At 39.3% G+C, this 13,825-nt stretch overlaps 1 protein-coding gene across 22 annotated transcripts in view; it reads right to left on the bottom strand.

The window, feature by feature from the left end:
• FBXW11 (F-box and WD repeat domain containing 11) overlaps positions 1–13,825 on the bottom strand; it is a 124,708-nt gene that overhangs the window by 109,050 nt on the left and 1,833 nt on the right. For 8 of the 22 annotated variants that reach the window (XM_005599232.4, XM_070233900.1, XM_070233904.1 and 5 more), the window contains exon 2: positions 5,785–5,946. The exons of the other annotated variants lie outside the window; for them this stretch is intronic. The gene's annotated coding sequence lies outside the window, so the exon portion shown is untranslated. The remainder of the gene's footprint in view (positions 1–5,784; positions 5,947–13,825) is intronic. 22 annotated transcript variants of the gene reach the window in all.

Raw genomic sequence — 13,825 nt, 5'->3', positions numbered from 1 at the left:
GGGTGTATTTTGTTTGGATCCTGCTTTGTTTTTGCTTTATTTTAAAGGTGTGGGGGGGTGCTATAAAAGACGTTCTTGGGACAATTAGGAAAATTTTTTTTTTTAAGATTTTATTTTTCCTTTTTTCCCCAAAGCCCCCTGGTACATAGTTGTATATTTTTAGCGTGGGTCCTACTAGTGGTGGAATGTGGGACACCGCCTCAGCATGGCTTGATGAGTAGTGCCACATCTGTGCCCAGGATCCGAAGCAACGAAACCCCGGACCACCAAAGTGGAGTGCGTGAACTTAACCACTCAGTCACGGGGCCGGCCCCTGAAATTTTAATTTAACTAAATATTTGATATTATATTATGGAATTACTTTAATTTTCTTAGATGTAAAAACAGTATTGTGATTTTTTTATATGTGAAAAAAGTATCTGTGATTCCATATAATATGCGGTTTACACATGGAAATATATATATATGGTTGTGTTTGTGGTTTTATAGAGAGAGAGAGATACTGTCCTTATTAGGAGATACATGCTGAAATGTTTAGTCGGTGAAGTATCACATTTGCAACCTACTTTCAAATTTTTTAACAACAAAAACGGGTATGTATTTGGGGAAAGAAGGACAGGAAGGGGAGGAGAAAAGTAAAGAATAAAAGGAGAGAAGACAGGAAGGAGGGAGGGAGATTGGAAGGAAAGGAGAGAGCAAGGCGGGGAGCACAGAAATGATGCAAATATGGCAAAATGTTAACAATTGTTGAGCCTAGGTAGAGAGCATACATAGGTGTTTGTCGTACTGGTTTTTTTCCCTTCTGTACCTATGAACTCTTCTGTACATATGAAATTTCTCATAACAAAAAGTTATGGAGGAAGAAGGGAGAAGAACAATTAAAAAAGCAATCAGCTTAAAATCCATATAACACCACAAGAATGTCAGGAAGTAAGAGTACTCCCAAGCAAAGCCTGTGCGAGACTAAACTGGTGCAATGTGACTGGAGGGCAATGTGGCAATCTCTATCAGATTTTTAAAAGCACCTAGCCAGTGAGGCTTACTCCCAGGAATCTGTCCTAAAGATACACTCCTCCACATGTCAAACGACACATACACTAAGTTATTCTCTATGGCATCATGTGTAACAGTAAAAGACTGGATATAACCTGTATGCACATCAGTCCGGACTGATTCACATACAATAAATCAGCATGCATCTTTTAATTCTCTCTTCAAAAAATAATGAGAGCTCTTTGGGAACTGACATGAAAGATGGACATGCCATATTTTACATTAAAAAAATCAAGGTGCAGAATAATGTGTCCAGCACACACACATATATCAAGGCTATACAAGGATGTAGCTGATGGGGCTGGCCCCGTGGCCGAGTGATTAAGTTCGCGCGCTTCGCTTCGGCAGCCCAGGGTTTCGCCAGTTTGGATCTTGGGCGCGACATGGCACCACTCATCAAGCCACGCTGAGGCGGCATCCCTCATGCCACAACTAGAGGGACCCACAACTAAAAATATACAACTATGTATCAGGGTGCTTTGGGGAGAAAAAGGAAAAATAAAAATCTTTAAAAAAAAAAAGGGATGTAGCTGAGTAGCTGCAGCTAGAGGGAACGGAAACTGTTCATTTTCTTACTGCATAGTTCTTTTTGTACCTTAAGAATTTTGTACCATAGACATATATAATACATTCAAAAAATTGTTTTAAGTATTGACTGACTGTAGCTGTAATGAACTCTTCATATCTCCATGCCTTTATTACCAAAACCTAATTACAGTGGAGCTACAGCTCACCTGGGAATCAGGGTGTGAAGTCAGTGCATAAGGTGAACACAGCATACAGTAAAAATTTGCCTCAAAGATATGCCACACTGGACCAACACACTATCTCAATAATTCCAACACAGTTAATTTTCACTCCAGCACTGGAACAGTTCACTGATTCTTCAACTGACCAGTAGATAAAATAGCTGGATTGTACTTAGGTCTCATGTTGTGACGTTAAAAATGTATATCTTTAAAATACCATAATCACACTCATCACAGCTAGATGAGAAGCATTCAAGAACCGAGACAGACTGAGAGAAGAGCAGACCTCCATTTCCCCTCTCACGCTTGATCCAGAACCTTCACTGTTTAGGTTATTTTTCCCTTGTTTTCGTCACCAGATACACGGAATTGAATTTGCATAAATGTATGTAAGATGTGTAGTGACAACACGGAGTTTTTAAAAACACATTTCAAAAACAGTACCTCTGTTAATTAAACAAAGCATTACAGTGGAAAAGAAAACCACAACCCAAACATAATGAGCTAATTTGCTGACTGGGACAGGTTGGAACAGAATTCCCAGATGGAGATGAAAAGAAGAGAGTGGTAACAGCTCTTCATCGTATCACATATGGTCTCAGGATCTGAACTTAGTTGTGGCGCATTCCTTTATGTCGGCATTCCCATACACCAATAGATAGAGTCTTCAATCAATACTCTGAGTAATCTCATAACTCTACTAAGTAAAGTTAGCTACCACTGAGGCTAAAAACTCCCAAATCTTTCTCTCTATCCCTGCTCTCTCTGGTGAGCTCCAGATCAATATTCCTCCCAGATACTTCTCTTAGAGGAGTCAACCACAGGCAACTCAAATACATTATAACCCAAACTCAACTCATACTTTCTCCGACTCCCCTCCCCAATCTGCTCTTCAAGTATTCATTATCTTGGAAAAGAGAACAAACATCCATCCAGGTACCCAAGGCAAAAGTCTAAAATTCATATGCCATATTCCTTCCATCTCCTACTCCTATAACCAGCCCCAAGTTCTGCAGATCCTCCCACCCCATCTCTTTTAAGTCCATCCATCCCCATCATGCCCACGGTCCATGCTCTGGTTCGCCTTCATTACTGCTCACTTGAACTAACTAGTCTCCTTGCCTTCAGTCTTTTCAATCTATCCTACACATGCAAGAAAATCTGGTTATGTTACTCTTTCTACTTTAAGAACGGCAGGAGCAACAAGTCTCAAAATAGTGATAAAGTGAGCTAAAAACAAGCTCATTTAATAACATGATTTAATGCAAAGAGAATGTCCCAGCAGGTATAGTTTTTATGAGTATGTTCCTATTCTACCCCGCACCATATGACCAAATTAAATAAGCTAATACGTGCGTTTCAGTAGAAAGAGGCCACAGGGAAGCAAGGAAAATTCAACTGCCTTCTTAGAGTCAAAGATGAGCACAAAATGGATCATAGCAGTGATAAAGGCACCTTAAGGAAAGCAAAGGGCTTCCCAGACCTATAAATCAAGAGTGCACTCAAGCTGAATGTACAAACATGCCTAAAAATGAATGCCTTAATCAGCAAAGGATTTGGGAAGTAAAAGCAAGCAGAGAAGCTGAAGGAAGAGGTTCTGCCAAATCATCCATCCCTAAAGGAAGTTGAAGGAGGCTGCCTCAGTCCCCGTCCAGTAAGCATCTCGCCTCCCCGGTTGAGTCCATGCTAACTAAGCCACCCGACTATGATCTGACCTGATAGGTAAAGTCTACCCACATTAAGAGAATATTCTAGTGATATGGCTCGAGTCTTCAGGTCCCTCAAACTCTTGTTTCTTATTTGAAAATTTTAAACTGGCAAATTAATTAGGACCCAGTAAGCAAATCTACCTACCAGAAAAGTTTATACTAATACACGCTAACACACATATATCGCTATAAATTAATAAAGTGGAATTCTGGCTTTACACATCAGTCTCATGGAGCTGGTTAATGGAAGACCAACAGCGGGATAACGAGATGCTTTGAGCATGCTGACCAGATCAAATTTCTATAGATGTTAAACCAGGGATCAAATCTAGGATCAAGGGAAATTCTAAAACTGCACATGTGGCTATTTAAATATAAATTTAAATTAAGTAAAATTAAAAATTCAGTTCCTCAGTTACAGGGCCACATTTCAAAACAGCCACATGTGGCTAGTGGCTACCATACTGGACAGCAGAGATAGTGAACATTTCCATCATCACAGCACCGTTTTGGAAGATAATCTCAAACTAACCCTATTGTGAGTCCTCTGGGGAAACAGCCTGATGGTCCCAGCTGGCTAATGCAGACTTGGAGAGCTACTGTTCTCTACAGAAGGTAAGAAATAGATGCTCAACAACAATTGTTTCCTTTCTATTTGCAATGGCTTCTTCAAATCAGAACATCGAGTTTTAGTCTTCGGGATTTCAGCCCCTCTTTTTACCACTGGATGACACTCTAGAGGCAATATAGCATAGAGGGTAAAGCACGTTCTCTGAAGCCAGAGTGCCTGGATTCACATCTCACCTTTGTCTCTTACCAGATGCGTGACCTTTAACATGTTATTTAACTACCCATCCTTCAGTTTCCTCATCAGTAAAGTAGAAATAATGGTACCTACCTCACTGGGTTACTATGAAAATAAAATGAGTTTACACAGAGAAAGTGCCCATAACTGTGCTCAATACAGAATAAGTGCCCAGTAAGTGTTTATTATTTCAACTTCTACTACCACCACCCCCTCCAACAGTTCTTCAGATGACAAGTGTGACAAATGCTCACCTAGGAGAAATATTAGCAAATATAAAGGAGTTAAACTAAAACAAGGATCACAAAAGTCAGAGAGTCAGTCTATGATAAAAAGAAATTTTTTTAATATTAAAGGGAATAGGTAATCTGGAGAGAATATTAAATACTCAAAAAACTCATGTTTTTAAGAGAGTTGTTTGCCAATGTCTTACTTGTAAGGCTGACAAACCACAGGTCAAAAGAAGTCTACATAATAAGCTACTGAGCTATTTAAATAACCATTAAAAACTAGGGAGGAAGTGAGAAGATGCAGCTTTGAGTTCACTAGACCAAATGATACTTCCCTGTATAAAACATGTTTTGACATTTAAACGCACTGCCTCTCTTATACTCGCTAAGTTACCTTTATGTTTGTTGGATGAACTAACTGAGGGTCTTCTGATTTTTTCATTAAGCTGGGAGAGCACCAGAAATCATTAAACTACCACACCAAACAATGATCTATCATGTGTTCTCTGAGTGGAAACCTGTTATAAAAAACTGCACCTTGCTCTTGCAGATAGGCAATTTGAGTTGAAGCACAAATTTGAGCACATGTGGTCACTGAAAGAGGCAGAGCTTCGAGACACACAGACTCAAGCTTAAAGCCTGGCTTGGCCACCTACTAGCTGTAGGACCCTGGGCAACTCGCACTTATTTAACGCTTAGGAGCTTCATTGCACTATCTGCAAAACATAGGTAAAGCATGTGCCAGCTGAATAAGAAATATATGTAAAGAGCCTACAACGGTGCCTGGCACTTAACAGATGGTCAATAAACAGTTGCCACAGTTAGAGTCCTAAGAATAAAAGACCACTACTTTACATGGTAACTACAAAAACTATTTTGACTAGGTATTAACCAGAAACCATGAGATAATGCCTCAAAATTATCATTTGTTTTCCATATTTAACAAACTATTTCCCAAACAAAATTTCTTGTTTACTGCATTTCCTGCTGAACTATTACTATAAACCATTTGAGCCTATAATAAAAACAAATGCACTTCTTACACTGAAACAAAGTTTGTACTAGCAATTCCGCCACACATATCTTCACTAATCCACACTCAGACATGAACACTAAGCACAAATGTCTAACATTTCTTCCTTTTCCTATTAATGGAAAAAAGTAAAGAAATCTTGTTTTTAAGTTTCTTTCAGTGAGTTGAGTTCTACATAACAAAACAATACAGGGTAATTGCTTACCTGGAAAATATTTTGTACTTCAGATCCACCAATCCAGAATGAATGGGAGTATTCCCTTTCAGACTAGTGTGAGAAAAGACAGCAGTCAAGCAGCTTCCAAGATTCTTTCCGTTTACCGTATCCAGCTTTCTTCAACAAAATCCCAAACATGCACTTCGGTAACTGTTGAAAGATAGAAAGCAATCCATACACCCACCATGGCACCAGTGGCAAAGGACAGCCACCAAGAAATGGAAGGAAGGGTCAACGGAGTGGTGGATCTGAGGCACAGGAAAGAAGTTACGACCCCTGAGTCAGCTATCTGGCACAGAAGGTCTGCGACAGCACTCCTACTCTGTGCTGAGAAGGCTGAGAAACTCTACAAGGCAAAGATGGAAACGTCCCTAACAGTGATATTCACTCAGGATAAATAGCATCTAATTTCCAAATAAGAGCAGCTAAAAACTTACTCTCTTCTCCACACAAATTGTCTCAGACCATTGAGCTACAATGAACCTCCTTATCCATTTTCTAAAACACCTCCTCCACTATTACAAAATGTTTGTCAGCCAAAATTAATGATATGGGAGAGCTCAAATATCTCTCAATAAAGATATTAACAAGAAATCTTTTGGTTTGTTACATATAAGACATCAAATCTACACATTACCCAAATTTCCAACACTCAGCTGAAATATAGGACATTTAAAAACATGACATAATTTTCAGAGTGAACTTCTGATTCAACAAAGGCCAATCCCCCACAGTGGCCAGGCAGTGGGTAAACTAGGAAAAATAATCAAGAACACCAGCAAACAATCTACCAGAGGACACCTGTAAATACACATGCCCAGTCCACATTATGTCAACATGCTTTTACCACCAGGCCGGCTTTTCCATTAGACTGCAAATTCTAAACAAACTATGAGGGAGAGAGAAAAAGGCACTCAACAGGATGACACAGATAAAAACTTAAAAAATCAGAAGACTATGAACTGTGAACTTGCTTGCACATAAATTTGCTACTTCCCCAACTGCCACACTAGTGCCAAAATGTTCCTGCAGTAATTACAATACCGAACCTTACTAAAAACGGGCCAGGCCCTTTACATTCATTACTCATATTTAATTCTCAAAAATGATGAGAAGGAATAACCTGCCCAAAGCCCCACATCTACTAGGTGGTAGAGCCCAGGTCCTTTTCACAGAGCACGCGGTCTCCCACGTCCAAAGATCAGAAAAGCCCTAATTCCTGAGGCAGAAGAAACCAAACTTCACTCTCAAAGCCCCTAAGTTAACTAACGTCAGAATGGAGAACTACAAAAATACAGAGGAGTAAAATTTCAGCCTAGCTGAACTAAAACACAACTGAATGAATGGAACCATCCTGACTAGATCTTGCCACTTAAAAAAGCATTTCAGGGGGGGCTGGCCCCATGGCCGAGTGGTTAAGTTCTCGCGCTCCACTGCAGGCGGACCAGTGTTTCGTCAGTTCGAATCCTGGGCGCGGACATGGCACTGCTCATCAAACCACGCTGAGGCAGCGTCCCACATACCACAACTAGAAGGACCCACAACGAAGAATGTACAACTATGTGCCGAGGGGCTTTGGGGAGAAAAAGGAAAAAAATAAAATCTTTAAAAAAAAAAAAAAAGCATTTCAGGGGCCGGCCCCGTGGCCAAGTGGTTAAGTTCACATGCTCCGCTGCGGCGGCCCAGGGTTTCACCAGTTCGGATGTTGGGCGTGGACATGGCACCACTTGTCGGGCCATGCTGAGGCGGCATCCCACATGCCACAACTAGAAGGACCTACAACTAAAATATACAACTATGTACCAGGGGGCTTTGGGGAGAAAACGGAAAAATAAAATCTTTTAAAAAAAAGGATTTCATTAACAGAGCCACACAATTCTAAGGTCCACAATAGTAATGTTAAAACAAAACACATTATAATGTTGCCCAAGTAGTCTTTGTGTTTAACAGCAAAAGACTGTGTCTGTGACAAAGAATCTCAAATCCAGCTGAAACCAGCGAATTTTTAAATTCCCAAATTTGTTAATAAATAGTCCACAGGCAATGACTAAAGATGTTCTGACTTCTCACGTTGTAGGCTAAGTAACTGAAGTGTCTGAAATGCTAGTCTATGATTAACCTCACCATAATCAAATGGAAATATCTTAATACCCACAACTTAAAAGAGATCAATCACGTAAGTAAAATCTCAAGCAAAGAACAAGGGTTCAAGTTTTTCCCATTAAGCGACATTACTCTGGAGCGTAATTATAACCTGGAAACCCCATTTTGATAAAAGCACCTAGTGAGCTATGGCTAGTAACTAACTGCTAAAGCAATATACTCTGCTTTTCAAAATATAACTTGCTGCTAGAACCAAAATGCTGAACAATTACAGCAAAACACATCCACAACAATTGGACTAATGGACTCATTTCTGAACCTCGTGAATCATCAGGCCTTTTCCCTGTGTTAGTGAGCTCATTTTCCCCTCTTCCCTTCAAATAGACATTTATTGAATGCCTAATTGGTGGCATGCCTTATGCTAGAGATACAAAGACTAATAAATGCCAGACCAGGAATGTAAGGACTGAGTTCTTCCTGTCCTCTGCCCCTTTCTCTTCTAGCCTCCCAAGTGATCACAGAATCAAAACATATTTTATTATTTGTTCTCAAAACAGGTTAAGTGTTCTCAATTTAACTCTTAATAAAACTAAAAATAGGGGCCGGCCCATGGCCAAGTGGTTAAGTTCGTGAGCTCCGCTGCAGGCGGCCCAGCGTTTCGTTGGTTCGAATCCTGGGTGCGGACATGGCACTGCTCATCAAACCACGCTGAGGCAGCGTCCCACATGCCACAACTAGAAGGACCCACAACTAAAAATACACAACTATGTACTGGGAAGCTTTGGGAGAAAAAGGAAAAATAAAAAAATTAAAAATCTTTAAAATAAATTACTCAAGTTCCTTTTTTCTCAATAGTAAAGCCTCATTTAATTTTTCCTGTTCTTCTGTGGATCAAAGGCTTGCTATTAGAGAATGGTTTCCTATATTCATTATACTTATATTCACATATCTCTCTATTCACAAAGACTTTTTTTTTCATTTTACATATTAATGTCCCACTGTTTCTACTTCACAGCTTTCCATTCTGTGAAGTCTTCATCATTGTTGACTAACCCTGAAAGGGAATTTCCTAAAAATGCTTCCTGCTGACATCAAAGGACCCTGCAATTTCTGAATTTTGTTAAAACAATTATAAGATCCAGGTTAGAGATACCCTACTGGACTGTCAGGTCTTCCTGGTTGTCTCTCATTTGCCTGCAAAGACAAACTTCCTGTTAGGCAATTGTGATCAGCAGAAACTTAACTGAGGGTTAACAAGCACATTCTGGACCAACAGGTTTTTTCCTCTTTTGTCAACTAATTTAATGAACAACATAACAACTGAGGAGGAAATCTTGTATGATACTCACTGCTTATTCTGTTAAAGGTCAAAATCATTAGCTTTGCTAAAACAAGAATAAGAATTCAAAAATCCTAATTTCCTCATCTAAACTAAACCGATCAAACAAAATCACAATACTCAATGTTAATATTAACTTATCACCAGTCTCCTTCTACTACGAAACCTAAAAGAGGGTTGGGTGGGTTCTCGCCGTAGTTAGAGTACCGGTCTAATGTGGTCTAATTGGTAGTTCTTCATAATTGTAACAGTACTTCCCAGATTTCCAAGATAGTACTGATTCTGTCTGATGTCATCATTTCCCCCAAAGATGCCTCATTAAATGTATGGCTAAAAGCAAATGAATTTTAGGCCTCTGTAAAGTTTCACAAATAAATACATTCACAACTTGGAGGGAAAAATTAAAAAATCTTCATACCATCTGTCTCGACTGTGCTTTACAAAACACGGTCCCTGGCCTTGTGGGGAAAGTTAGCACGGGAAGCAGGTGCTGAGAGACACGCCCCCCGCAAGGTCCTTCCACATCCATCTCTCATATAATCCTCCCAACACCTCGGAGCAATACCTGCATCTTCTTATTTTTACAGACAATGAAACATACCACAGAAAGGATAACTTTCTTAAGGCCACACAGCTAGCAAGTGACAGAGCTAGGATACAAACTCGGGTGTTTCACTTTCAAGCCCAAGCCCTTTGTGCTAAATCATGCTTCTCTAAGGTCACAGAATCCTTAGAACTTAGCGACTGTTTGGCAAGTTCACAACAGATATAAAAAGTCTGGTTTCCTTAATACTTTGGTATCAACCACCTTCTGGGATGTATGTAAATCAGTCTGTATGTTGTGCAAAAGTCTCAAAATAATGGTCAAAATGTCTATGGATGTCTGTGTGCCACACACCACCCTCCACTTCCCTCTTACCAGTCTTTCTCCTCTATTCATTTCCACCTTTGTCTTAAGGTTATCAAAAGGAAATCTTAAAAAGTTTCACAGTATGAAAAAAAAATACCTAACATGAATGTAAATCAATAACTATGTGTTGCACACCCAAGTGCTATGCATTGTGAAGGATTCAAAGGATAATCAGATACAGCCGCTGGGTAGAAGCTCAGGCATGATCACAAGATAAGTCCCATAAGAGTTTGGAACAAATTACTATGAGAATCAGTGACACAGGTAAGAATTTCCAGAAGATAGTTTAGATACAGGCAAACAGCAATAACGTATGTCAACAATGAAGAGGAAAAGTCAACTCAACATTTGTTGAATTGCAAGAAGGCACCGTGAGGAGTTGATCATTTCATAGGGGACACAAACAGCAAACTATAATACAAGCCCGGAATACGTTAAGGACCATGAGATAAATACAACGTGGTAGAATTCATTCATTTCACTTAACAATGATTATCATATAGGCAGTATAACAGATATAAAAACAAAGAGGTATCTGCCACCAAAAATATAAACTGACATCAAAAGAGGTGGCATCTAAATTGTGTTTTGATGGAACAGGACTTCATCAGCCTAGGTGGAAGAGAGGATTCCTGAGATCTGACCTAAGCCAATCTGGCCGAGGAGCCGACTACTGTTAGGTCCCTCCTGTGAACACCAGCAGCCTTCAACACACGGGCTTAGGTCAGCTCACATCACTGCTGACAAACAAAACAGTGCGAGCAGATGTGAAGAACCAGGGTCCTCCACACTTTGGCTTGAATACAGAACAAGTGAGGAATGAGGGAAGAAAAGCTGGAAGGGAGGGTGGAATTCGAATTACTAGGACTTGAAATGCTTTCTTTCCCTTAAAGTGTAAATATCACCAAGTGGAACCCAGGATCCTAGCTACCTCGCAGCACTGAAGTTTGTTTCTAGGATTCCCAGGATCACACAGCACTACTCAGAGGGAAATATGTGATGTTCCATGAATCTATGCAACGGGCCAGTGATTCCCCTGTGCTGGCTCTCTTCATTTTCAGGGTACAGCAGTTAGGGCCAAGAGTGCCAAGACTTGTGTGCAAGATCATGTTTATCCTTGTCAAATCTGAAAGGATGTCTAACTTAGTCCAAAATCGGGGCAAAAATTGATATATTTGAGCCACAGCCACCTGAGGCAGGTCAATGAGGTCTATAAATATGCATGTGGTTTATTTCATTTGGACCCAACTTAAACCTTTGTCCATTTAATCTGCCTTTGGTAAATCAGCACACGGCTAGAGGTAAATGAGGATAAGTGATAGTGACAAAGTAAGATCCAAGCTCTTGAAGGAGTCACTAAACAAACTCACTCACTCCACTTAAGAAGCCAATGACAAGAAGGAGAAAAAAAGAGAAAAATTTCCAGTAACTTCACTCATCAGTTTCTCTCATCTCCTTGGCCTTGTGTCCAGCCTGTACTTCAAACAGCTCTAAAAATATCATTTATATCACACCTTCTTAATAAGGTCCAATGTATTTTACCTAAATTACTACATTCAATGAGTAACATAGCCATTTAGAGGCAACACAGGAGGGAAATGACTCACTTAAGGTCACTTAGCAAAGAAGGGAACCATCTGACAGCTAACGATAGAGTATAAACTGCCCATTAATTGTCTGGGGGTGGGCGCACTCACACACATGGAGCAAAATTACCTTTCCTCAACTTTTAACATCAACTTCTGCTACCTTCTAACAGGGAGGACTAACCATTTTTCTCCCAGTCAGCAGCTCTGGAGTGCTTTCTAGTGATGAGCGCCTGAACATCAACTCATATTCCTAACGCAAGCGTTAAGAAATATCATATGATACATAAAATACAGTTTTCATTCTTTCCAGTCCACAGCACTAGACACAGTCTGGCGAATCTTGTATATTTCCAAAATGGATTACTACTTTTCTACCTCATTAATAGTAAAGCTGATTTCACCGGAGTCCTAAGTTTGAAAAACAGTCCCATAAACTACGTACAGTATTAGGCCAATACAAGGCCATGAAAGTCATTTGGTGGTTAAATTACCGTCAGCAATTGTAAATTCCGTTGTCTCAATCAAGAGTTTATAGTCTATATTAAAGACTAATCCCTATGAAGTAGGGCAGTTGGAGAAGCACTCTGGACCCAGCCTCAGGCAGGGGTAGGAGTCACAAGGAGGGTTACATCTTGGAGATTTAATTATTCTGCTATCACCAGCTTTATTTCCTAGTAAACTAAAAAAGTCCGAGGAAAAAAAACAAATGAGAAAGAATCAAAATCAAAGAAAGTAGAAGGATGAAGATTAAGAAACTGGAGATACCCAAGAAGTCTGTTTCCTCTCTTTCTTATAGCCCGCTCTGGAATATCAAATGAAAGTTATCCTGTTAACCATTAAGTACCAAACGGGTACAGGCAGCACAATCACAAATACTTGAGTATTGAAGCTGACTCATAAAAACCTAAAAATATTTCATGCTTTAGGCCTTCAAAATACCATCAGTTTAACCCCTTGCCCTCCTTTAATCACGTTATTTTGAAACCAATGTAAAAAATATTTTTAACCTAGTTCTGGAAACTGTAATTAAAATGCAGTGAACACAAAAAGCCATATACAATTAGATTTTAAGGCATTATCACTCCTACATCTGATGCTAGATTTACTAAATCAGTTGTTAAGCACCTGTACTATCTAAATAAATACATATATGTTCATGAAAAGGGTTGCCTAAGAGTCTTAACTGGTATCCTTTTGAAGGAATACCAAAATCTGCATATGAAAAGCCATTTCAAAATTGATCTAGATAACTACTAAACTCTTCGTTAAATTTTCTAAGAATCCCACTTTATGATGCCCTTGAAATCTTTTCAGATCATAGACAAGCACAATCATGTAAAATCAAAATTTTTTTAAGTTAAAAGCATAGGAAGTCAGTAAATTTAGGCCACAGGTTTTTTTTTTTTACCATACACTCAAAGATAGCAAGTGGAGTACACTGTACTTCTTCTAATTCTTTTGAAAATAAAGACATTTTAGTTATTTTTTAAATGAATGGAAATGGAAGGAGCACAGAACAGCCAATTTCAAAGAGGTACCAAGTTACGATTTTTTGATATGAAGTACTCCTCCTGTGTAAGTACATGTATTGTACATCTATAAGAATATGTACTATGTCATTTCAGTTAAGGTATTTTACTAAAATAACCCATTACAAAATTTGAGAATATCCAAGGCTTGACTTTAATAATAGTTTGATAAATTATACTGAAAAGGAAAAATTACTTAATAAATGAAAACCAAAAACTCACAAGTGACAGTATCCCTTAGAAAGCAACCACACACGCAGGCACAGACACACAAATCAGAAACTACCGGAGCATTTTTTCCCCTAGTTTTCAAGAATGCCGGAGAAGTCTAGTTCTGTGAATTATGCAAAGGACAGCAAATATTAAGCTGCCTCTGTATTTATGGTACTGTACTTCCATTTTTCAAACATGCATCTCAACTCCCCAGATACCATCATCCACAGAAACCATGCAGCTATCCAACAGACTTTCAGTGTCACCATTTATTATTTATGGCGTTAAATGAGGGAAGTGGCTCTGATGTCACCGACCCTACTCAGTGGAATCACTGACTCAATAA

Source organism: Equus caballus, chromosome 14 (assembly GCF_041296265.1).
Source record: "Equus caballus isolate H_3958 breed thoroughbred chromosome 14, TB-T2T, whole genome shotgun sequence".
NCBI classification, from domain to species: Eukaryota; Metazoa; Chordata; class Mammalia; order Perissodactyla; family Equidae; genus Equus; species Equus caballus.
This window is presented reverse-complemented; position numbering and strand designations above follow the sequence as displayed.